The sequence below is a fragment of the Periplaneta americana genome, chromosome 14, assembly GCF_040183065.1.
Source record: "Periplaneta americana isolate PAMFEO1 chromosome 14, P.americana_PAMFEO1_priV1, whole genome shotgun sequence".
NCBI lineage: Eukaryota > Metazoa > Arthropoda > Insecta > Blattodea > Blattidae > Periplaneta > Periplaneta americana.
Window position 1 is genome coordinate 3059521 of NC_091130.1, and position 25009 is coordinate 3084529.

A 25009-nucleotide genomic window follows, 5' to 3' on the forward strand; every position below is an offset into this window, starting at 1 on the left:
ACGTTGTAGTTTTAATATTCCACAACGAAGTATGCTGTCCTTTGGTGAAGGGCTAATAAACCATTATTTAACACGTTGTAATGTTAATATTCCCTTTCTGTCAATGACTGGAATACGCTTGTATCCATGGCAGCAAGAAAGCCTCCCGGTTGAAACTCTATTTTAAAACATTACCTGTGTGGGAAAGGTAACAGACAGAAATTACCGAACTGTGAGACACGAAAAAGTAAAGAATGAAATTAAGATCTGGACCTTAGTTTGCTTTTGTCAGGCCGTTGGTTCGGACATGCTTGACACGGTTCTCTGCGATCCTCCACTTATCATCAGGGGACCTGTTGTGTACAATCTATCTTAAGCGGCTTCTACACCGTATTTTCTAATTAAATAATTTACAAGAAAACTTGTGAAAGACCAATCAATATTGAAAAAAAAATTGCCAGAGACTGTTTCATATTCCTAAAAATTTGAGAAGATGTGTTTCAAGTGCATTGTAAGTTGTGTAGGTGTACCTACCAAATATTACAATATGAATATGTGAATCCTTTGGAGAGGAAGAATAACTAGGCTGTGCAAAACAATATTTAACTAAAATGAATGTAACGACAGCATATTGTTCTAAAACAAATTATTTACGATTAATATTCGGCGAGGTTATAGTTTAGCATCTCCTTCATTTAAAAATACATGTACTGGTGCTTAACTATAAATATTGGCCTTGTAATTTTCTCATGAGCATTGTTGTTGTATTCCACTGCGTACAGATATGGGTTTAATTCATATATTTGAATTGACTCCGAACAACTTCTCTCGATCAGGGCGCCATGTTTTTGTGGTTTTTGACGTCGTAATACTTTCGAATACCATTGGTCAATTCCTTCAAAGAATTTTCAAATCTTTGATCAATTAGAGAGCGTGTTGTTTATTTACTTTCACGACAATCAAAGACTTTCAAAGTCTTATAAGCGATTTGACAATAAAACTTGTAAAGTATTGTCAAGTCTTGTTAAGGCTTGTTGAATTTGACAAAAATTTGATCATGTACAGACAGGCCAAGCTTTTGGATTACTAATGATAGGAAAGTGAAGTGTCTGAACGGTAATGCAACACACAGTTCATAGTAAACACTGGTTCAGAGAATACTATTTTTTTTATATAACGTCACTCATATACACGTGTAGTCCTTTGCCTACTTTTTGGGGCACCCATTACGTCTGATTCTGTTAGACCCGTTTGATAGACAGATTGGAAGGTGATAATGCCGGCGAAATGAACCCAGGGTCCGGCACCGAAAGTTACCCAGCATTTGCTCTTAATGAATTGAGGGAAAAGTCAGGAAAAATCTCAACCGGGTAACTTACCCAACCAAGATTCGATCCAGGGTCCGTTAGTTTCGCAGTCAGACACGCTGTCCATTACTTCAAAGCGATGGGCTGCTTTAGAATATTTCGCTTAACATTATTTCTTGTTTATAAATAGGGACCGGATTTTTATGTAATTACATATTATATTCCTTTCAACCTAACCGTATATAAATAAGAAATCTTTGCGAATCTTGTAATTACCGTTAATATATTAAAACTTGATACTACATATTTTACATATTTACCCCACATTACATATTATGGCTTGGTATTACATAAATCTACATATTTAGGGGTTTTATTCATTTTTACTTCTCTAAGAGGAAAAAAAAAAACTTCTGCTGGAGAAGTTTACAATTTGAAATACACAGATTTAAAAAGTCTTTTTACCTACCCAAGAAAGGATATATTTCGGGACGAAACATAACGTCCTTAGTTTCAGGAAGCAATAGAGGCACTCATCCCATACCACCCACTGTAAATATGAGTGAACAAAAGGCAACTTTTCTTATACAACTACAGTACCATGTATTGTAAAAATCACTCGTAAAGTAGCGTTGCCTTCATGCGGTGGAGTGGAACAAGGATGACATGATTTGTCTCGAACTATAATTGCTCTGCACACGTCTTAACAAGCCGTTCCCATGAAATTTGTAACCTTACCCACCCTCTTCCTAATCCTTCCATGGAAAACCCGTGTCAAGTCTGACATGAGCCGCAATAAAGTAGCCGACTTTTGAAAAGAAGCTGGAGTAAAGGAACAAACTGGAAATACGTTGAAAGATTAAAATAAATAGCTTTTCAGGTTATTGCTTGACCTCTTTACTTTAAGTTTAGTAGACCTATACGGAAATGGGATTTTCCGAGCAATTAGAAAGTATGGTTCTCGGCTGGAATAATCCTACCCTTCTGAATGAGACAGGAATGTCAGTTTTCAAACAACAGTTTGGAAATGCCTATAGTTTGAGGTTTTAGTAGGTACTTTGTTTCTTACGGGGAGCAGCTAAAATGCATGTGTCCCACATCTCCTCTTATTTTTTTCCTAATCCAGTAAAGCGAAACAGTGCTTGCAGTTCTGTTGTGTCATTCATTTCACTCAGTTCTCTAGTTTTAGTACTTACAGTATAAAGTGCAAGTGCGTTCATCTACTGCTTTTAACTAACTAAAATGGCCCCTGTATCTTCAACCCTAACCACAAAAACAAAATCATGGATTGCGATGGACGAAGCTTTCACTTCAGATGGAAAAATAGTAATGTGTCAAGTGTGCGGTAAAAAAGTCGGGTGCTCTATGAAATCACAACTGGAGAGTCTTACCTATCCTATACCTGCCAGATATTGCTATTAAATATTTTCATGATTTTACATATTTTGGTACATATTCAGCTTATTTTTCTTACATAAATATGTACATATTTCACACCTTGATATTACATAAAAATCCGGTCCCTATATATGTAGATGTACATATCTTTGAAACAACGAAGGCAAGTGAAAGCGGTTTGTGACAGCCCCTCAACCTAAGTCTGAATGTAATTTTATGTTTGTCGCTCACACGCCCGCTTGAAGCCCAAATCCCCACTGGGGTATAATAAAAATAAAAATGCATTATAACCAAAGCAATACACAGAAGAAGTAGCACTTCGGATGGGGTTAAGTTAGAGAAAAAAACTACTTATAATACGCTACATAGGAAATTATCAAAATTGGAACTAATCTGCAATTTAGCCTACCTTCTCATATATCCCTGATAATTTTACGATCAAAAAAAGTAAAACTCCAAAAACCCCTCAGCCTTAGAATTTGCACCCGGTACCTTCCTAATGGAAGTCCAGTGTTTTATCACCGCTTGGCATTTAAATTATTGGGTTCAGAACTATACTTATACTGAATAATCGTTACAAAAAGCCTTCTATGCCCAAGGTTGCGGGTTCGATCCCGGGCAAGGTCGATGGCATTTAAGTGTGCTTAAATGCGACAGGCTTATGTCAGTAGATTTACTGGCATGTAAAAGAACTCCTGCGGGACAAAATTCCGGCACATCCGGCGACGCTGATATAACCTCTGCAGTTGCGAGCGTCGTTAAATAAATCATAACATCGTTACAAAAATGTTTTCCTCGATCCATTCCCGTAATGAGTGTGTGAGCTACAAATACCTGATACTGCAGGTAAGCCTGTACAAACACAATCCCCGGGCAAATGCCCTCTTGTATGGGTGACTTTCGGCCTTGAGATAAGTCTCCAGGGTTCAGCGTCTGCTTGAATGTTTCCAAATTAGCGCTCTCCAGGGATAAAAAGTAAACATAGAAACAACCGATACTGAGAACGTGTGTGATATTTCGTCATTGTTTCCTTTTAAGGAGTTCTTTGTAGCGAAAGGGCAGCAAGCTATGAGAGAGCAGATTTTAGAAACTATTCTTGGGTATTTCTACAAAAGAATAGTACCACAGTCTACTATATACAGTCGCGAAGCTTGAGGTGAGTTTTTTGCATATCTCGTAATAAAGCGCTCCAAGTGGTTAGCAACTAGAAACAATAGACTGTCCACGGTCGACTTTGGACTGTGTCGTATTTCCATCGAGTGCTAGCTCGTTGCGTATTTTACATTGATGCTTGTGAAATGTTCGTTTTTGGTTATAATGAAAATGTTAATGGCTAAAATACAATAATTGGAATAATAATATTTTACTAGAGACGTAGAAAAATTAAGTTTCTTTTAATGAAATTTATTGATCACGTTTTATTTTCAATTCTGGTGGGATTATTATTGCTTAGGCCTACTTTTTTTTTCAAAGGATTTTTATTTGTTACTTTACTAGAGACGTAGAAAAAGTAAGTCTGTTACAATAAAATTTATTGATCACGTTTTATTTCCAATTCTGGTGTGATTATTATTGCTTAACCTCATCCCACTTTGTTAACTACGTAAGCCTACACTACAAGTACCGGTACACGTAAGTTACTCCATTAATTCATATTTCCAATATTATTATTGTTGTTGTAAAGGGAAATGCAAATTAATATTTATTGGTTTCATAGTTAATTATCGCTATAATCTTGAATGAGTGAAGCGATTATAGTAAATTTCAGTTCGTTTTGCACAAACAAAAATAATATTAACCTATTTCTTGCAGGTATCTTCGAGTTTATGGTGGAATTTAATATACTTCAATAATATAATAAATTAACTTTATGCATTTAATATTTCAATAATGGAAGGAAGGTGTTAATTTTTCCAAAAGAACACAACGAAAGTGTAACATATTTTGTCGTCTACTAGGAGAGAGATCTGCGATGATGAGAAAATAGTAGCGATCCTAGTGGTGGGCAACTACCCATGTTTGCATTTTTACTACATATTGAGCTTCGCGACTGTATATAGTAGACTGTGATAGTACGGTATTTCTTGAGTATTATCGTACTTTTTCCAGGTGAATTTCTGTTTCAAGAACCTTTTATGACTTCTTTGTGAACTGTAAATCTGACTGTGTATGACAATCGTCCAATTCAGACATACTTCTCTGAGGTAAGTATTTGAAGTATGGAGCTCTTTGGACCCGAAGTTTCTTGCTGAAGGTACAGTTATGTAAATAACTTGTGTATATTCTGTTTGTGCCACATTATTACATTTTCGTCTTATCAGTTTGTGAAGAAAAATAATTCGAATCGATCGCCATTTTATGTTGTTCTCAAGTACATAATAGCCTTTATTTTTTATTAAATTTAATAATATTTCACGGCCATCGGTTACCAAATACTATACAATTAATAAATTTAGGTACACGTAGGTGTATTCGGTAATAAATACAGTTAATGAAATAATAAATAAAGTTAATGAAATAATAAATACAGTTAATGAAATAATAAACACAGTTAATGAAATAATAAATACAGTTAATGCAATAATAAATACAGTTAATGAAATAATAAATACAGTTAATGAAATACTAAATACAGTTAATGAAATAATAAATACAGTTAATGAAATAATAAATACAGTTAATGAAATAATAAATGCAGTTAATGAAATAATAAATCTCCCATTATCTGTAATGTGTAGACCACTGCCTGCTGGATCGTATCGTATGGCTGCTGACACTGCCTGCTCAATCAACGCTTATGTGCGAGCAGCCGCTAGGTGGCAGGTAATGTACATAGATATTAACATTATCAGTTTATCCCCTCAAAACCAAACTATTGCTGTACACATCAGTTACGCGATCATGCATGTCCTAGGCGTCAGAAATTTGGGCTCAAACCACATCAAGAAACTCGATGCCATCCAAAGAGCTGTGTCAGAGCCTTCTTCAGTTACAAGCCGGAGCCGTAATTCGGCAACACTGTAATTAACTGTCAACCGGAGGCCGACCACACAGAACACGTGTTTCTGCTAATATCGATTTACAACGTAAATTAATGTTACAATATAAGTGTGTGTCGATGGAATTATGTTCGCGGTCGTACCAAACGTTAATTGTTGATGTATTATAAACTAAGTGCGTGTTGGCGATAAAAACAAGACAATAAATGAAAATATGGCTGCAGTCTTTGGCAATTTTTATGGTTATTATTAATGACGAAGTGATTGACAATTCTTCTAAATATTAAATATTGTATAAACTACATTTTTATAATTTCGAGGGAAAAATTGTCCCGGAGCCAGGTATCGAACCCGGGACCTTTGGTTTAACGTACCAACGCTCTACCACTGAGCTACTCGGGAACTCTAACCGACACCGATCCAATTTTTCCCTCTATATCCACAGACCTCAAAGTGGGCTGACAACCGTCAAGCAACCAACTTCGAGTGCATACTAACTCCGTGTGACTTAAATTGTGGTTTTCTGTTAACGAACAGTGACGTGTATTATGCAAATCAAGATTTTCAGGTATAACTCCCTGTAAAGTTAATTTGAATAATTTCGTGGGAAAAATTGTTCCGGAGCCGGGTATCGAACCCGGGACCTTTGGTTTAACGTTTAATAAACGTCACTGTTCGTTAACAGAAAACCACAATTTAAGTCACACGGAGTTAGTGTGCACTCGAAGTTGGTTGCTTGACGGTTGTCAGCCCACTTTGAGGTCTGTGGATATAGAGGGAAAAATTGGATCGGTGTCGGTTAGAGTTCCCGAGTAGCTCAGTGGCAGAGCGTTGGTACGTTAAACCAAAGGTCCCGGGTTCGATACCCGACTCCGGAACAATTTTTCCCTCGAAATTATTCAAATCAACTTTACAGGGAGTTATATCTGAAATCTTGATTTGTACATTTTTATAGTCTTGCTTGTGGTTTGTGGTGTATCAGAATTCTGGCCAAATTTTTGGGTCTCGCCTGCTATATCAATAAAGGTTACGCCGTTGATTTTCAAGTTCATTGTAAACAGCTGTTTTATGACCCCATAAATGTTGCAGTTTTGTTGAAGATTCGGAATGCCTGCTATACGCCAGAACTACCTATAATTTGTAGATGCATACACTCAATTTGTAGGTTTTCAAGGTTTGTTTATTAATATTATTTCTTTTGTAATAAATTAGTTATAAACATGTTTCTTTTCACTTCGTATTTACAGGATTTAAAGTTCAGTGAGTTTACGCTAATGGGCACATAATAAGTAATGATGTGTTTTGTTACATAATTATGTTGAAGATATGTTTCTTCATTTTTTCATAGATTGTTATACTTGGCCTAACGGTATTTACATCCTCATATTTTATTATAATATGTCAAGAGTTTCCTCTATTTAAATTTTTATTTTATTTGCATAATTTACATTGTTAGCTTGTTTTCTGTAGTTATATATATTTACAATTATACCGTATTTTAAAAAGTTTATAACAAATAATTCAGGATAACAGTATTGTTATGGTGACTGGCCAGGTTTAAGCTAAAAGTGGCTTCCTGGGCATCTGAAATATTCATACAAAAGGACGACAGATAATCACATGAAATTAAAATGTATATGATATCCTAGACTTTTCACGTCAGAGGTGAAACAACATAAAGCGGCAAAACATTGTCAATTTACTAGCCACATAATGGTTAATTGTTTGGAATAGGGTGTTGCGAAAGTACGTCGTCATTTTATTTATTTTTGGTACAACTAACATTTCTCTAAATATATATTTATTTTGCCTTGTACCATCAATAAAAAAACACGTAAATATGCTTTTAATTCTTTTAAGTTATAAGTGGCTGTACGCAAGTGCTTACGCGGTATTCTGAAACTCAAATAAAATACAATTTCGGATTCCGTAATAAATTACGTACATCAATACACTGAATCTTGATCACATGCACTTAGTTTTGTATCAATTAATGTCGAAAATGTACACGTGACAACGAAATCAAAGCACTAAAACGTCAAACGTCATGCCTTTATTTCGCCTCCGCCCGCCTCCACTCTGCGTTGCCAAACCTACCCATGCTCCGGCTTGTAACTAAAGAAGGCTCTGGTTGTGTGGAAAACCATCACAGGAGCTGATTTCTGCATTACTAACGCACAATTGTACAGTCACTTGGAAATCATTTTATTCGGTGACTACGTGCAGCACTTACGTAAAAACTACATATCGTTAGGGATAATGTTAATAGCGGTGTGTACTGCCTGCCACCTATCAGCAAAATGGCTTTGACTGAGCAAACAGTTTACGAAGTTATAGCATAATCTAGTATTACAGTCACGAAACTCAATATGTAGTAAATATGCATCCATAGGTAGTTAGTAACCGCTAGGATTGCTAATATCGCCTCATTACAGACAATGCGAAATAGTACCGGCACAGTCTATTGTTCCTAGCACACTCACAACTCAAGCTTCGTGACTGTATATACTAGACTTTGGTTATAGGATGCGATCCAGCAGGCAGTGATCTAGACTCTACTGATCCCATCAACAATGCAAAATATGTGATGATTTGATGGCCTAGACGACTGGAAAATGGAGAAACAAATCTGCTACATCTATACTAATAATAAATCTGTAGCCGAAATTTTTCTGGGAATTTTCGATTTTCCAAAAATAATTGGTCCTAACATATATAATTAACCACCCTCAAACCGAAAATCGCTTTTTTGAAATTTTTGTTTGTATGTCTGTCTGTATGTTTGTTACCTTTTCACGCGATAATGGCTGAACCGATTTATATGAAAATTGGAATATAAATTAAGTTCGTTGTAACTTAGATTATAGGCTATATGGCATTCAAAATGTATTATTTAAAAGGGGGGTTATAAGGGGGCCTGAATTAAATAAATCGAAATATCTCGCTTATTATTGATTTTTGTGAAATATGTTACATGACAAAAGTTTCTTTAAACATGATTTCTGATAAGTTTTACTCTCTCAAAAAATTTGATAGGACTGATATTTAATGAGATAAATGAGTTTTAAAATTAAAATAACTGCGATCTAAGGCGGTGTATTCAAATAAAAAACAAATGACTTCGTCTATAAGGGGCCTTGGACACAAAAATCGAAAGCTATGAAACATAGCCTACAGAGAATGTTTTTGTGATTGTATGAAGTAATATCGGAAGCTAAATTAATCGATTTGTATAATTAATTATTATTTCATCATTGGAAAGTGTAGTTTCTCTGGATGGACATAATGCTATAATGTTATTACAGTAACTTGTGAGTGAATTGAGGACAAGTAAGATTAAAATAGCTTCTTATGCACAGAAAACTTCATAGGTTATTTTGTATATTCATTTCCTGTATTTCTGAAAATAATGTTTATGAACATATTCATTTTTATCTCAGAGAATTAACGAACAACGAGAGTGTATTGATTTAGTATGCAGTAATAGTACGTTAGCTTAGCAATCCATTATTTTATAATTCAAATTTTAACTATGCTCAATTGAATCGTGTTAAAATACATAAAATACATATGCAATAAATGCAATGCAAAAAAATTGTGTAATGAGCCAAGCAGATTATGTTGCGCTGTTGTAAAAGTTGTTCCTCCTGAGATTCAAGAGCTCCCACAACAAATTAAAAAGTTTCTAATTCGAGTACATCCGTTATCAACACACTTTTTCATAATATAATATAATATAAACATAATAATAAATCTGTAGCCAAAATTTTTCTGTTAATTTTCGCTTTTCCAAAAATAATTGGTAATAACAATTAAGAAACATGTTAAAGGAATTGTCATTGCACCAAATGAGTGGTGTCTGGATCAAAATGATCGCATTTTAATATTTTAAATACAATTTAAATTAAGTAACATATTAAACGATTTATCCTTCTATCATACACGAATGTTTCCTGGAATAAATGTCCTATTTTAATTATGTAATTACTTTATATTTATTTGTAACGGGTGCAGCGGAGCGCACGGGTACGGCTAGTAAGAAGTAAAATAATAGGCCTATATTATATTGTACACAGTTATTAAACACATTTGATACATAATTTTATGATGTATTATATTACTTTATAATGTAATGTATTATATATGATATTAAATAGTAATTATTCTGTTAAGCAAGAATTTATGTAATCTTGATTTAAACGAAATCATTGCTCAACCCCTCTTCCCTCCTCCCTCTTGTACGAATGAGAGACTCGAAGGCATTCACTGCAGCCTGAGGCTTATTGTGGTTACCACTCCTATTCTGTGAATGATTGGGTAGCCGAACGGCCGCGCTCTTGTACAAGTACAGCCCGCTGAACCGTGAACTTAACCCGGGCTATGCTGATATGTGAATTTAATTATGACGAAATGAGTTCGAGGTCCAACGCCAACTGTTTCGCAGCAATTCTGCTTTAGCTGGTTGAAGGAAAACAACCAGAATTTGAACCCGGACCCTCTCGTTTCACGGTGAGACATGCTATACTAAAAGCCAGGTTATGAACCGACTCAACAGGAAGTAGTTGGGATAGCGAGAGGAAAGTGGGGGTTAGAGGGGTAGCCTGTGCAGTGATCACGTGTTGAGTGTGGAGGATGGAGGGGAGAACGAGAACGGAGCTTTTCATTGGACCTCGCGTGAAAATGTCGTCTGCTAACGAAAATCTGGCAACGGAATCACGGAGACAGTGTAGCCAATTCATTTGCAGTACCACGTGCATTACGAGTCGCATTTCGTACCAGCGTCATTAGCTCGCGCTTTCTTAAAAACAGTAATTTTAATTACTAATATTATTGATAGTGTTATCGAGAACTATATACAGTAGTTATTTTAAACATATCGGTGACAAACGCTGAACACGCTTTGAATCTCGCGCCACTATATGGCAACAGAGCGTTGCATCCGGTTTAGTCGGTTCATAACCTGACTTTTAGGCCGTGTCTCAAAGCTCAAGTCCATACTACACACTAATGACTAGCAACTAGGTGACTTGTGAACTACACACTAGGGAGCTTTGAAAATGCATGTTTGAAACATGGCCTTCTTCATAGACTATTTTCCTAAAAACCATGACATCACAGTGCAGAACTGAATTAAGAAGGCAGTGTCCTAATGCAGTTTCATTACGAGTTATGTGGAAAAGATAAGGGCTTAATATATTACAGTAATGTTTAAAACATTGTACAGAAGGTACTAACAATGTCAGTGTTCAAAGTTAACGTGTTATTCTACATTATATTTACATTATTTCACTTCCAAAGCATTTTCAGATTTCATAACCCCAATTGCTGATGAGGTATCCATGTTTGTTTAGTGAACAAGTCAACAATCAAGAAAGCATTTTCGTTTACTAGCTACTACGGACTTGATTGCTATGCACTATGTAGCTTTGGATCATAACTTCTGACGTCACATCCGGTTATTTAGTCAACAATCTAGTTCACTTCAGCTGAAAATGTAGCTTTGAGACACGGCCTTAGTATAACCACAGTCTACTATATACAGTCACGAAGCTTGAGTTTTGAGGGTGCTAGAAACAATAGACTGTGACGGAACTATTTTGCATTGCCTGTAATGAGGCGATATTAGCGATCCTAGTGGTGAGCAACTACCTAATGTTTGCATATTTACTACGTATAACCGTTATTGCATAACAACCCGTTACGTCACCGGAAGCGAGTTGCAATCTTCAGCAACTGAGGCTGTTAAAAATAACTTATTGTAAGAGGAATAATAATAATAATAATAATAATAATAATAATAATAATAATTTTTATTATTATTATTATTATTCTTTATTTATACTGTAGAGCTAAGGACATAGGGCCTTCTATTACACTCTACCAGGTCACAAAGTATACAAGCAGTTAAAATTTAACAAAAAGTTAAAGAACAGAATACGAACATATTACAAAAAAAAATGTCATCGAAGATATTGAAGAATTCAATTAAGTAAATATTAGATATAGGCCTATCAACCATTCAGTCTCTTGTTTCGATATTCGATTATTAAAAGGTAAAGTCAAACCCAAGACAGGCCAAATCGGCCCAGAGAATATCTAGAGATTAACCTTTACAGAAATCGGCATTAATGGTACGCATTTTTGTTAGAGACTGAGTAGATCCCAAGATCATAATGCGGCTGGAAGGATCAGATCAATGGAAAAATCCATGATCCCATCGGGAATCGAACCCGTGACCTTCCGGCTTGCAGCGTTACGTCCTATATTCAGTTACTAGTAGGTTTAATTTTGTTGAGATTATGTTAGCTGTAATGATAACGGAATCGTATTTCCCTTGCCCCATTTCAAATTAAGCCAAGGTTTTAAGCCTATTACTTTTCAGTATGTTACATACAATTAATTAATCGTGGAATAACAGTACAGGAAAGAGCTAGATTTTATTGGAGGTTTGCCGAGGACGTGCATACTTTCTATTATTCTGTTGCTAGGCACTTATTTCTAACTACCAAAAAAACAGCTGTTCTCTGGTGGTCGTGACGTTCACTAGCAGAACATCTTTCCTTTTTCGAGAAACAAATGACAAACTAGCAAAATCAAAGCAATGCAAATGGCTGCCGTAGTGAAGTGCGTATTATTTCGTTTGTAGAAAGTGTTGTTTTCTGTTCAAAGTGGCTTTCTTAGTGGTAAATACAAGTGGAGGATTAGATTAGAAGTTTAATGAACTACAAGTTTATGTTCTAAATAAACGTTAGTGATTGTCTGTGAACTAGAATCAACACGAATGTACTATGTGACCAGTTTTGTGATTGTCTCATCTTAACCTGGTGAGTTATGAGTTATCATATTAGTATGTTCTGGAAATTGTAGTTGCAAATGTCGTATCTGTACAGTTTGTAGGCCTATGTAGCTTACCAGAATGTTAATGTGAATTGTTGGTCATGTTTATATCACTCAAACCCATGGCGTCCATTCAATTTATTGTAGCTATACTGATTACATGCGAGACGGCTGCTAAGTCAAAGATGTTAGCAGATATTATGTTAAATTTTTATAAAGCGACGCTACTGAAACGGTAGAGCATATTTACAGCGTACAGTGGACTTAGTTGCGTCAACATTGTCTTAATTAGCCTACACCTCCATCATATTACAAATCATACTTCGTTATCAACACCATTATTATAGTAACATTATCATTATAACCGAACCACTAAATACAACTATCATCAACATCATCATCATCATCATCATCATCATCAGTACCGTTGTCATCAGCATAAACTTGAGTATCAGTATCATCATTACGACCATCATAATCAACAGTAACATTATCAGTAATATAATAAGGATCATAATTATAATCACTACTGTCATAATAATCTACCATTATCACCAGTATCATCAGTACCTCTGTCATAAGTATCATCAGCATTATTCACATCTGTACCATTATCATTTATTACTGTCATCATTACCGTTATCATCATTAGGTATTATTATTATAAGTATCATCAGCCCAATATCAGAAGCACCGCCATCAGTAACATTATTACTACTATCATAATAATCAGTACCATTATCAGTGTTATTATCAGCACCATTATAATAAGTATCATCATCAGTATCATCGACACCGTTATCAGTATTATCATCGGTACCATTATTATTACTATTATAAAAGCAGTGTCATTATCATCAGTATCATCACTACCATTATAAGTACCATCAGTATTATCATAAGTACCTTTATCGTTACTACTATTACAATAATCAGTATTGTTATTATCAATATCATTTTCAAAAATATCATCAGTAGCCAATTATTATTAGTGTCATTATTATTATTACTACCATCATAATAATCTGTGTCATTATCATCAGTACCATCATCATAAGTATCATCATCAGTATCATTATCATCAGTACCATCATCATAAGTATCATCATCAGTACCATCATAAGTATCATCATCAGTATCATTATCATCAGTACCATTCATAGGTATCATCATTAGTACCATCATAAGTATCATCATCAGTATCATTATCATAAGTACCATCATCATAAGTATCATCATCAGTACCATCATCATCAGTATCATTATCATCAGTACCATCATCATCAGTATCACCATCAGTACCATCATCATAAGTGTCATCATCATAAGTATCATCATCATATCATCAGTATCATTATCATCAGTACCATCATCATAAGTATCATCATCAGTACCATCATCATAAGTATTATCTTCAGTATCATCATCTGTACCATTTTCATTGCTACCATCGTAATCATCAGTACTATCTGGATCATTACTATCATCATAACAATCAGTTCCATCGTAATGATCAATAGCATTGTCTTTAGTACCATCATTATAGTATCATCTGTGTTATCATCAGTATCATCATCATTACTACCATCATAGTCATCAGTACCATTATCATTACTACCATTATAAACTTCAATAGGTACCATCATCATTATCATAATCATCATCATGTACACTGGCATTCAAAGATATCTGACCTACGATTTTATGATCGTGTAAGCGAACTTTCCAGCCAACGGATAAATCAGAACCAAAGATATAAAAAATTGACAAACTTTGGAAAAATTCAGCTAATGCTCACCATATTGGCACCTTTATTGGAGCGGTTAAAAAATGTACGGGGGGGGGGGAAATGATTATGTAGATTAAGCAGAAATTATTCTCATAATTGACAATATCAGCGATTTCCAGCTACAGCCATTGTTGTTTTACAATCAGTAGAGGGGCATGAAATATTGAATTCTATAATGTGGGTATATTTATGTATGATTGGCAACACTGATTATTATCTCCGCCATCTATTCATAGAAATAATAACTAAAGAAGCCACACTTACACCAACAAATTATCGACCACAATCGATTAGTAGGGTCAGATATTTTTGAACATCAGTGTACATAATTATTATCAGCACAATTATTAGTACCATTATCATCATTACAATTATCATTATTATCATCATAATAATCAATGCCTTTATCATCAGTATCAACATCGACATTATTATCATTAGGGCCTACTATTATAATTAGTATCAAAATAATCAATACCATTATCAGTATCGCCATCATCGGTATTATCACCATTACTATCATAATCATCAGCACCGTTATCATCGGAATCAACATCATTGCCGTCCACACCTGTGGAGTAACGGTCAGCGCGTCTGGCTGCGAAACCAGGTGGCCCGGGTTCGAATCCCGGCCGGGACAAGTTACCTGGTTGAGGTTTTTCCGGGGTTTTTCCTGAACCCAATACGAGCAAATGCTGGGTTAACTTTCGGTGCTGGACCCCGGACTCATTTCACCGGCATTATCACCTTCATATCATTCAGACGCTAAATAACCTAGATGTTGATACAGCGTCGTAAAATAAGCCAATAAGTCAACATCATTGCCATCTACATCACTACTATCAACATAATCATTAGTACAATTGTCATTATTACCATCATAATCGTCAGTATACCACAATTATCAGCATTATTACTGGCAGCATAAATTATCAGTGTCATTAGCATCAGTACCAATATCAATGCCATTATCATTATTACCATCATCATTAGTAACATTTATTTTATTTACTTTTATTTACAATTAATTTTTATATATTTTATTTACATTTCAAAATTGTTTTTGAGTTAAGAACTACCATTTTGTAGCTCGGTGAAGTACTATTAATGTACTGCCAGTATAGGTAATTAAAAACAAACACTGAAAATACCTTAGTTTTGTAGTGTGGAGTAGCAGAAACTCGATGTGATCACTGGGAGAGCTGTGGTCCCACCCAACCCGCCCTAAATAGGTTCCTTATATAGGAAAATCGTCGTACTTGAAGAAAGAAGGCGGCCACATTCCGTCGTTGTGACGTTATTTGAGGTAGAGTGGGAAAATGATTGCAGTGTCGCCAACTCTGGTAACCATTCATATTATCTTACACACCTAACAAAACCTAACCTAACCTAACCTAACCTGCTACACACCCATTGTAACATTCCTAACGTTTAGCACACCTGTTGTAACATTCCTCACAGTTTCATTTCGTTTGCCGATATTGGCATCCCTGCTACGCCTGTACCATACCGTCTGCTGGAATTCTGAGTCCATCTAGTGGAAGTGAAATGAAACTGCGACTGTTAATTACGTTTACGAAGTTTTTTCTGTGTTATCTGCAAGAATTATTGTGTCATTGTAATGATAATTGCATTTATATTGTACAATAAAAATTGAAATGTGTCGTGGCTGAGATAAAAGTGTTCTAAATTGATTTCCAGCGCCACAATCCCAGCGATAAACGTGTGAATATTCGTTAGGAGTCAGTTGGAAGTGGCGGTAGGGTAATAAAACTTGACCTGTAGCTCACAGCAGGTGTTTGATTTATTTATTTATTTATTTATTTAAGTAGGTTATTTTACGACGCTTTATCAACAGCTTAGGTTATTTAGCGTCTGAATGAGATGAAGGTGATAATGGCGGTGAAATGAGTCCGGGGTCCAGCACCGAAAGTTAACCCAGCATTTGCTCATATTGGGTTGAGGGAAAACCCCGGAAAAAACCTCAACCAGGTAACTTGCCCCGACCGGGAATCTAACCCGGGCCACCTGGTTTCGCGGCCAAACGCGGTGACCGATACTCCACAGGCGTGGACGCAGGTGTTTGAAATGACGGTCACCAACATTCAGTATTTAGGCCCTACATTATTTGTTATTACATTTAATATTCACACTTTATTATTTACATATAGGCAATCCATCATGTTTTGCTTGTTGACCTATCGTCCACCAGGTGGTTCTGTCTGTCGTATCCACATTACAAAACGTGATAACAGTCAACGACAGCCCTTTCATGTAATTTACCAATCTGAGCTGTACCCACTGTGATTATATATATAATTTGAACTGGTAATGGAAATTATGGGAAAACGGCTGAACGGATTTTAATAAATGACCCGTCATATTGAAGGTTGGAACGCAAAGTTTTTCAGAAAAATAATGGTTTTCAGTGAAATGTTAATTTTCCTAATAATTTTCCTATTTTCCAAAATCTATCTTTCGTCAGTTTTGAGAATTTAATTGCATTTCAGAAAAAAACAAAACACAGACTACAATAAACAATAGGCTATTCAACGAAGGCCATGACTTGCAGAATTGCTGACATATTTAGAGTTCAAATTCAATTGGTTATTAAAAACTTCAAGACTTATTAAAACTAATTTACAGGTCTGATTCTGTGGTGTGTAATTTTCTGAGTACAGCTGTGTATTGGATATTAAGAACTACAAAACTTGAGGTGGTTTTGATGACATTATTACCATTAGAAATGAAATATTATTGTAGTTAATGCCATGATGTGACTATTTTTCATTAATTATACATATTAATGCTATATTGATGATATGAAAGTGAAATTTTTTGGAGTTATATAAGTAGATGTAGAGAATATCTTAAATTAGATCTTCATTTGTATAATTTACTGAGCATATACAGGGTGTAACAACTTTAATGTTTAGAATTTCTGGAACATGTTCCCTGACACGTTCTACGTCGATTAAACCTAACATACCTATATCCAAAGTTCTATAGGTTTGGAGTATTTGTACCCCAAAGTTAAATATTTTGAGTTTAATTTTATCGCTGAATACTGAAAGAAGTAACACCAATTTCAGAAAGTGACATGTCTATGTCATTATTTTTATTACCACCATATTACATTTTAATATCAACTATTTGTGAGTATGAAAGAAGCAGTGCAATGTCCTTAAGATTCCAAACACTGTACTTCTTGCGGAAAATGTGATTAATTCTGTCTCTGCTCGAAATGTCCTCCTTGAGCGGCAATACAGTTCTCGGCCTTACGCAGAAGTCCATTTGTGGCTGATTGAATGGTACGAGGGCTGTTCTTTATTAATTCAGAAGCAGCAATGATTCTGTTTCGCAACTGGTAACGTGTGTCAACTTCTGTTGCATACACCATTCTTTTCATATCACCCCACAGGTAATAATTCAAAGGCGTTAAGTCAGGTGGCCTTGGAGGCCATGCTTGAGGACCACCACGACCTATCCAGCGATTGAAAAAATGTTCATTCAAAAAGTTTCGCACACGGAGAGAGAAGTGAGCAGGATGACCATCATGTTGGAAGTACATGTCATGTCTCACAGCCAACGGAACATCTTCCAGCAAACCTGAAAGTTCATTTCGTAAAAATAATTAAAAAACTTCTCCTGTTACATTGCGATCGAAGAGGAATGGGTCTATAAGTCTGTCGTTTAGCATACCGTACCACACGTTAATAGAAAATCGACGTTGAAAATGTCTTTCTCTTATTGCATTCGGGTTTTCATATGCCCATGTATGACTATTTCGAAAATCAGTTATGCCATTTCTGGTGAATGTAGCCTCATCAGTGAACAAAATCTTTGCAACCAATTGAGGTTGAATCGTTAACCAGTTACATAAATTCAAACGAGGAGCCAAATCTTGTGGCTCAAGATGCTGTACTCCTTGGTCGTGATAGGGATACAAACATTCCTTATGTAGTGTTCTCCATACCTTCATATGATTTACATCGAGCTGTCCAGCAATCCTCCGTGTACTTAACCGTGGATTTTCGTCTACAGTATCATAATCATGTCTTGTACCTGTGCCTGTTCTTGTCGTTGTGCATTCTTCTTCTTCACACAAGCGCTTGGAAGTTGACCAGTCTGTGAAATTTGCCAATAGGCACGTGAAAATATCTGTGCACTAGGAACCCTACGATTTGGGAACCGTGCTTCATATGCCAAAACAGCTGCTGTTGCATTGCCATCACACAGTCCATACACATGAACTATGTCGGCGTATTCCTGATGTGTGTTCACAAAAGGCATGTTTTAATGGTCAAAACTCAATAAAAAGACTAGTCACAATGCGGTTTATTTTTCCCACAACTGTTATTTTAAATTGTTGTCTGTTTCGTTTCCTTAGCAACCTAAACAATTTCAATTTAATTTCCCTTAAAAGTAAAATTTCCTTCATTCACTGCTTTTCAAACGTTTCTTATGTATCTCTACTTAGTAATGCCATAAAATAGGCCTTGTATAAACGGTATAATGGTTGGAGCTGCAAGAAGTTCTATTTTTTCCAGCTCTGTTATTTCTGAAACCTCTCAATTTCGGATATAGGTATGTTAGGTTTAATCAACGTAGAACGTGTCAGGGAACATGTTCCTGAAATTGTAAACATTAAAGTTCTTACATCCTGTATAACTACAAAACTTACGTAAAATAATAATATTGTTATTAAAATTCAAATACTTTTATAGTTATTAATCAAGTGGGGTTGGGTCTTTTTCATATATTTAATGGCGGTGTGATGTAGATACTTATATGCGTCATTCTCTTCAGTATTGGCTCGAGAGAGCGCAAAAATTACAGTTCCTGAGGAAAGATCAAAAGGTATTACTTACTGATAAAATAAGAAGCCTACAAAATGTTGTAGTCTCCCGATCATTTCAGCAAGATCTCTTAGCAGGGTAAAATTATTTTACCCTCTACATTTCAAGCTCTGCATGCAGCAGCTATACCAAGATGCTATGTCTATTGTTCGAAAGCATAGCAAACCTGACTTTTTTTAACTTTCGCCTACAATCCACAATGACCTGAAATAGCTATTGCTTTACTCCCACATGAAAAATCCACTGATCGTCCTGACATTTTTACTTGGGTTTTCGTGTTGAAACTCAAAAACTGAAGGTGGATAGGTTCACGAAAATGTATTTGGCATAAAAAAAATCCAGAAGGAATATGTTTCATTATTATGGAGGCAAATAACTTTCAAAATGTCTGGTATTCTTCATTGAAAATAAATATGCAGAACTTTATTTGAACGTCTAATGAACTTAGTTTGCAGCATTTGCTGCATAAGCCACTAGTAACTTATGCTATAATTGTAAATAGGGCTAATAAATGTAGATAATATAGAAAACAGTAATCGATAGCGATAGACATGTTTAAGCCGATATCTCCGTCGCAGATCCCAAGATTCCTATCTAAAAATGTTCTGTAGAGCATCACCTATTTCTTGTTTAATTTGTGTACGGTTTTAGGCCTATTGAGTCACTTTGTATTTACGGCGTGTAAAACAGCTCTATTCTAGATCGGGGCTCAAAGCAAAATTTGCAGGGCGTTTTGTCATTGCTAAGCTGTCTGTTATGCAAATGGGTAAGAATATTTAAGTATCCATAACATGAAACAAATTATATTTTAACAAGTCACCGATGTGTAGCCGGCACTGATGACAGAATTGGAGCATATTTCGGTGGGCTTGACATCACAATTCAAATTGGAGCAACTTCGAGTCGGCAAAGCGACCTTCCAGCGCGTGAAAGCTGCCATAACGACGGCTTCAGGGTTGCCAACACCACGGGGCACGAAGCCAATTGCCAGCCTACTGGAATTGAGAATCGAAGGTCGGACTGCCAATTAACCTCACTGCTACTGGTGTCACGCCGTAAATTTTACGGCAGCAGGAGACCCTGAGACTGGCTTGTCGCCGTGGAAAGTTCCGCCACCTTACTTCTCTGTATGTCCGCGCAGTCCATGTCCGGCGGATCATTTTGTCTATGGCTGCTCAGGTATTACGTCACAGCTCACAAGCAAACATTGTCATGAGGGCAGATATAAAAGTTATTCTTTTTCTTCGACCATGTTAATGTTAAAACAAGTGCTTGTACAAATTTTGGCCACTCGAACCAATTACGAGAACCGAAAAAAAAAAAACTAAATTTCCCTGGGACAGTTTACACAAAGAAAACACAATTTCAATGGAAATATTTGTTGGAACAGATACAGCAACTGTTGAGCTACTTTTAAACATTTTCTACACCGGAATTGAGACATTTGTCATTCGCCAGAGAGGTGTAGACGGCTGTTACACACTGGTTCCGAGCCCATCGGCAGACTTCTACGACATAGGGATAAAAAAGTTAACCCCACTGCACGTAAAAGTCTCAATTTCGGTGGGGACTATGTTGAAAAGTAGCTCACTAATTACCAGGCGTCGAGACTTCGTACCCGACAGAGCAGTTTAGTGGGAAACCGCATAACGGCGTACTGAGTATAGTGGTAAAGCGTACAGTGGGTGGGGGTACTGTAGAATGAATGACAACAAATACGCAAAGGAAAACGCTTTGGATTTGAACGGTTCTGACGGATAATTTGGTTTTCATACAAACCTATTTTCAAACTATACTACTACTATACTTACTGGCTTTTAAGGAACCCGAAGGCTCATTGCCGCCCTCACATAAGCCCGCCATTGGTCCCTATCCTGAGATAGATTAATCCAGTCTCTACCATCATAACCCCACCTCCCTCAAATCCATTTTAATATTATCTTCCCATCTACGTCTCGGCCTCCCCAAAGGTCTTTTACCCTCTGGCATCCCAACTAACACTCTGTATGAATTTCTGGATTCGCCCATACGTGCTACATGTCCTGCCCATTTCAAACGTCTGGATTTAATGTTCCTAATTATGTCAGGTGAAGGATACAATGCGTGCAGCTCTGCGTTGTGTAACTTTCTCCATTCTCCTGTAACTTCATCCCTTTTAGCCCCAAATATTTTCCTAATAATCTTATTCTCAAAAGCTCTCAATCTCTGTTCCTCTCTCAAAGTGAGAGTCCAAGTTTCACAGCCATACAGAACAACCGGTAATATAACTGTTTTATAAATTCTAACTTTGAGATTTTTTGACAGCAGACTAGATGACAAAAGCTTCTCAACCGAAAAATAACAGGCATTTCCCATATTTATTCTGCATTTAATTTCCTCCCGAATGTCTTTTATATTTGTTACTGTTGCTCCAAGATATTTGAATTTTTCCACCTCTTCGAAGGATAAATCTCCAACTTTTATAGTTCCATTTGGTACTATATTCTGACCACGAGACATAATCATATACTTTGTCTTTTCGGGATTTACTTCCAAACCGATCGCTTTACTTGCTTCAAGTAAAATTACCGTGTTTTCCCTAATCGTTTATGTATTTTCTCCTAACATATTCACGTCATCCGCATAGACAAGAAGCTGATGTAACCCGTTCAATTCCAAACCATCTCTGTTATCCTGCACTTTCCTAATGGCATATTGCAGAGGGAAGTTAAAAAGTAAAGGTGATAGTGCATCTCCCTGCTTTAGACCACAGTGAATTGGAAAAGCATCAGATAGAAACTGACCTATACGGACTCTGCTGTATGTTTCACTGAGACACATTTTAATTAATCGAACTAGTTTCTTGGGAATACCAAATTCAATAAGAATATCATATAAAACTTCTCTCTTAACCGAGTCATACGCCTTTTTTAAATCTATGAATAACTGATGTACTGTAGCCTTATACTCCCATTTTTCTCCAATATCTGTCGAATACAGAAAATCTGATCAATAGTCGACCTATTACGCCTGAAACCACACTGATGATCCCCAATAATTTCATCTACATATGGAGTTAATCTTCTCAAAAGGATATTCGACAACATTTTGTACGACGCCAACAAAAGTGATATTCCTGGAAAGTTACTACAGTTAGTCTTGTCCCCCTTCTTAAAAATAGGTACGATTATGGATTCCTTCCATTGTTCTGGTACAATTTCCTTTTCCCAAATTGCAAGTACGAGTTTATAAATTTTGCTAAGTAATACGCTTCCACCCTCTTGTATTAATTCTGCTGGAATTTGATCAATACCTGGAGACTCGTACTGTTTCAGATTTTCTATCGCAAATTCGACTTCAGGAAGTGTGGGTTCCGGTATAAATGGCTCAGCAGTTTGTATTTCAATTTCGTCCCGATCATTTCTACTTGGCCTATGTATATTTAGTAGTTGCCCAAAATAGTTTTTCCATCTGTTAAGGATTGAATGAGAGTCTGCAAGTGAGTCACCATTCTCATTCTTGATCACGTTTACCCTTGCCTGATATCCATTTTAAATTCCTTTATACCCTTATATAAATCTCGAATGTTTTTATTCTTACTATTTGTTTCTACCTCATTCAGTTTTTCCTTCAAGTAATCTCTCTTTTTATTCCTAAGTGTACGACTTGCTTCCCTCTTTCATTGAAATAATATCTCTATTCTCCTGAACTGGATCCTGTAAGAATTTCAATTTTGCCTGTTTCCTTCTATCTACTGCAATGGAACAATCTTCATCAAACCACGGTTTCTTTTTCTTAGTTTCGTGATAACCTATGCTCTGCTCAGCTGCAATTTTGATACTATCTCGGATATTGTCCCACACGCTATTAACATCTAACTCTTTCTCACCTCCGTCGGAAGTTTGAAACTGTGTCTGAAACTATTACACAGTTAGAAAAGTCAGAGCAAGAGATGCCGGAAGCCCTCAAATTAGTTGAGGAAACGACACAGATTTAATGAGACACCAAATACACCTGTTACTGAACGTGTAAAACAGAAGTGGAAATCAATGTTATGTAAAAATAACGGATATGGAACATTGTGTAACATGAACAGCAAATTAGTGGGCATAGAGTCACCCGAGAATAAAGGACTGTCTCTTAGAGACTGCAATGATGTTAGGTTTCTTCATTTTGCTCCTATCACGTCATGCGACGTAGAGCGCAGCTTTTCGCAGTACAAACTGTGTTTGGCAGATAACCGAAAAAGATTTACGTTTGAGACACTGAGAATGTATCTTGTAGTACATTGCAATTCGGTACTGTAACTGCACTTCCTAAAGACGACCAATAGGATAAATGAAAAACTTAAAATTGCTACATGCTTATTTCCACCATTAACACTGTGTATAATTAAACACAAATGCTTATAAAAGACAGGAGAATAAATGCTTTTCACATTCTTTTGACATTGTCACTGTGTAATGTACAGGCTTCGAGACTTTGGACCCGATGCAATAAGTTTACTGCGCATGTACTATAGGTTGTTGACTCGCTGCAGGTAGTGAAAGGTAGAGATGTGTTGAGGTAACAACGTTGCTATTTAGAATGGAGTACGGTAGTATGGGGAAACACACACATATGTACATTCTGAAAGTAAATATACATTACACAATGATAGTGTCAAAAGAATGTGAAAAACATTTATTCTCCTGTCTTTTATAAGCATTTGTGTTAATGGTGGAAATAAACATGTAGCAATTTTAGTTTCTTCATTTATTTTTTATTTATTTTAGTTGGCTATTTTACGACGCTTTATCAACATCTTAGGTTATTTAGCGTCTGAAGGAGATGAAGGTGATAATGCCGGTGAAATGAGTCCGGGGTCCAACACCAAAAGTTACCCAGCATTTGCTCGTATTGGGTTGAGGGAAAACCCCGGAAGAAACCTCAACCAGGTAACTTGTCCCGACCGAGAGTCGAACCCGGGCCACCTGGTTTCGCGGATAGACGCGCTAACCGTTACTCCACAGGTGTGGACTTCTTCATTTATCCTATTGTCGTATTTAGGAAGTGCAGTTACAGTACCGAATTGCAATGTACTACAAGATACATTCTCAGTGTCTCAAACGTAAATCTTTTTTGGTTATCTGCCAAACACAGTTTGTACTGTGAAAAGCTGAGCTCTACGTCGCATGACGTGTTGGGAGCAAAATGAAAAAAACCCAACATCATTGCAGTCTCTAAGAGACAGTCCTTTATTCTCGGGTGACTCTATGTCCATTAATTTGCTGTTTATGTTACACAATGTTCCACATCCGTTATTTCTACATAAAATTGATTTCCACTTCTGTTTTACACGTTCAGTAACCGGTGTACTTGGCGTCTCATTAATTCTCTGTGCCATTTCCTCAACTAATTTGAGGGCTTCCGGCATCTCTTGCTCTGACTTTTCTAACCGTGTGATAGTTTCAGACACAGTTTGAAAATGGGTTTGTATGAAAACCAAATTATTCGTCAGAACCTTCAAATCTAGAGCGTTTTCCTTTGCGTATTTGTTGGCACTCATTCTACAGTACCCCCACCCACTGTACGCTTCACCACTATACTCAGCACGTCGTTATGCGGATTTCCCACTGAACTACTCTATTGGGTCCGAAGTCTCGAAGCCTAATAATGTATATTTACTTTCAGAATGTACATATGTGTGTGTTTCCCCATACTACCGTACTCTACTCTAAATAGCAACGTTGTTACCTCAACACATCTCTACCTTTCGCTACCTGCAGCGAGTCAACAACCTGTAGTACATGCACAGTAAACTTGTATCGGGTCCAAAGTCTCGAAGCCTGGTGATGAGATATCGACGTCTCGCCCAACGCG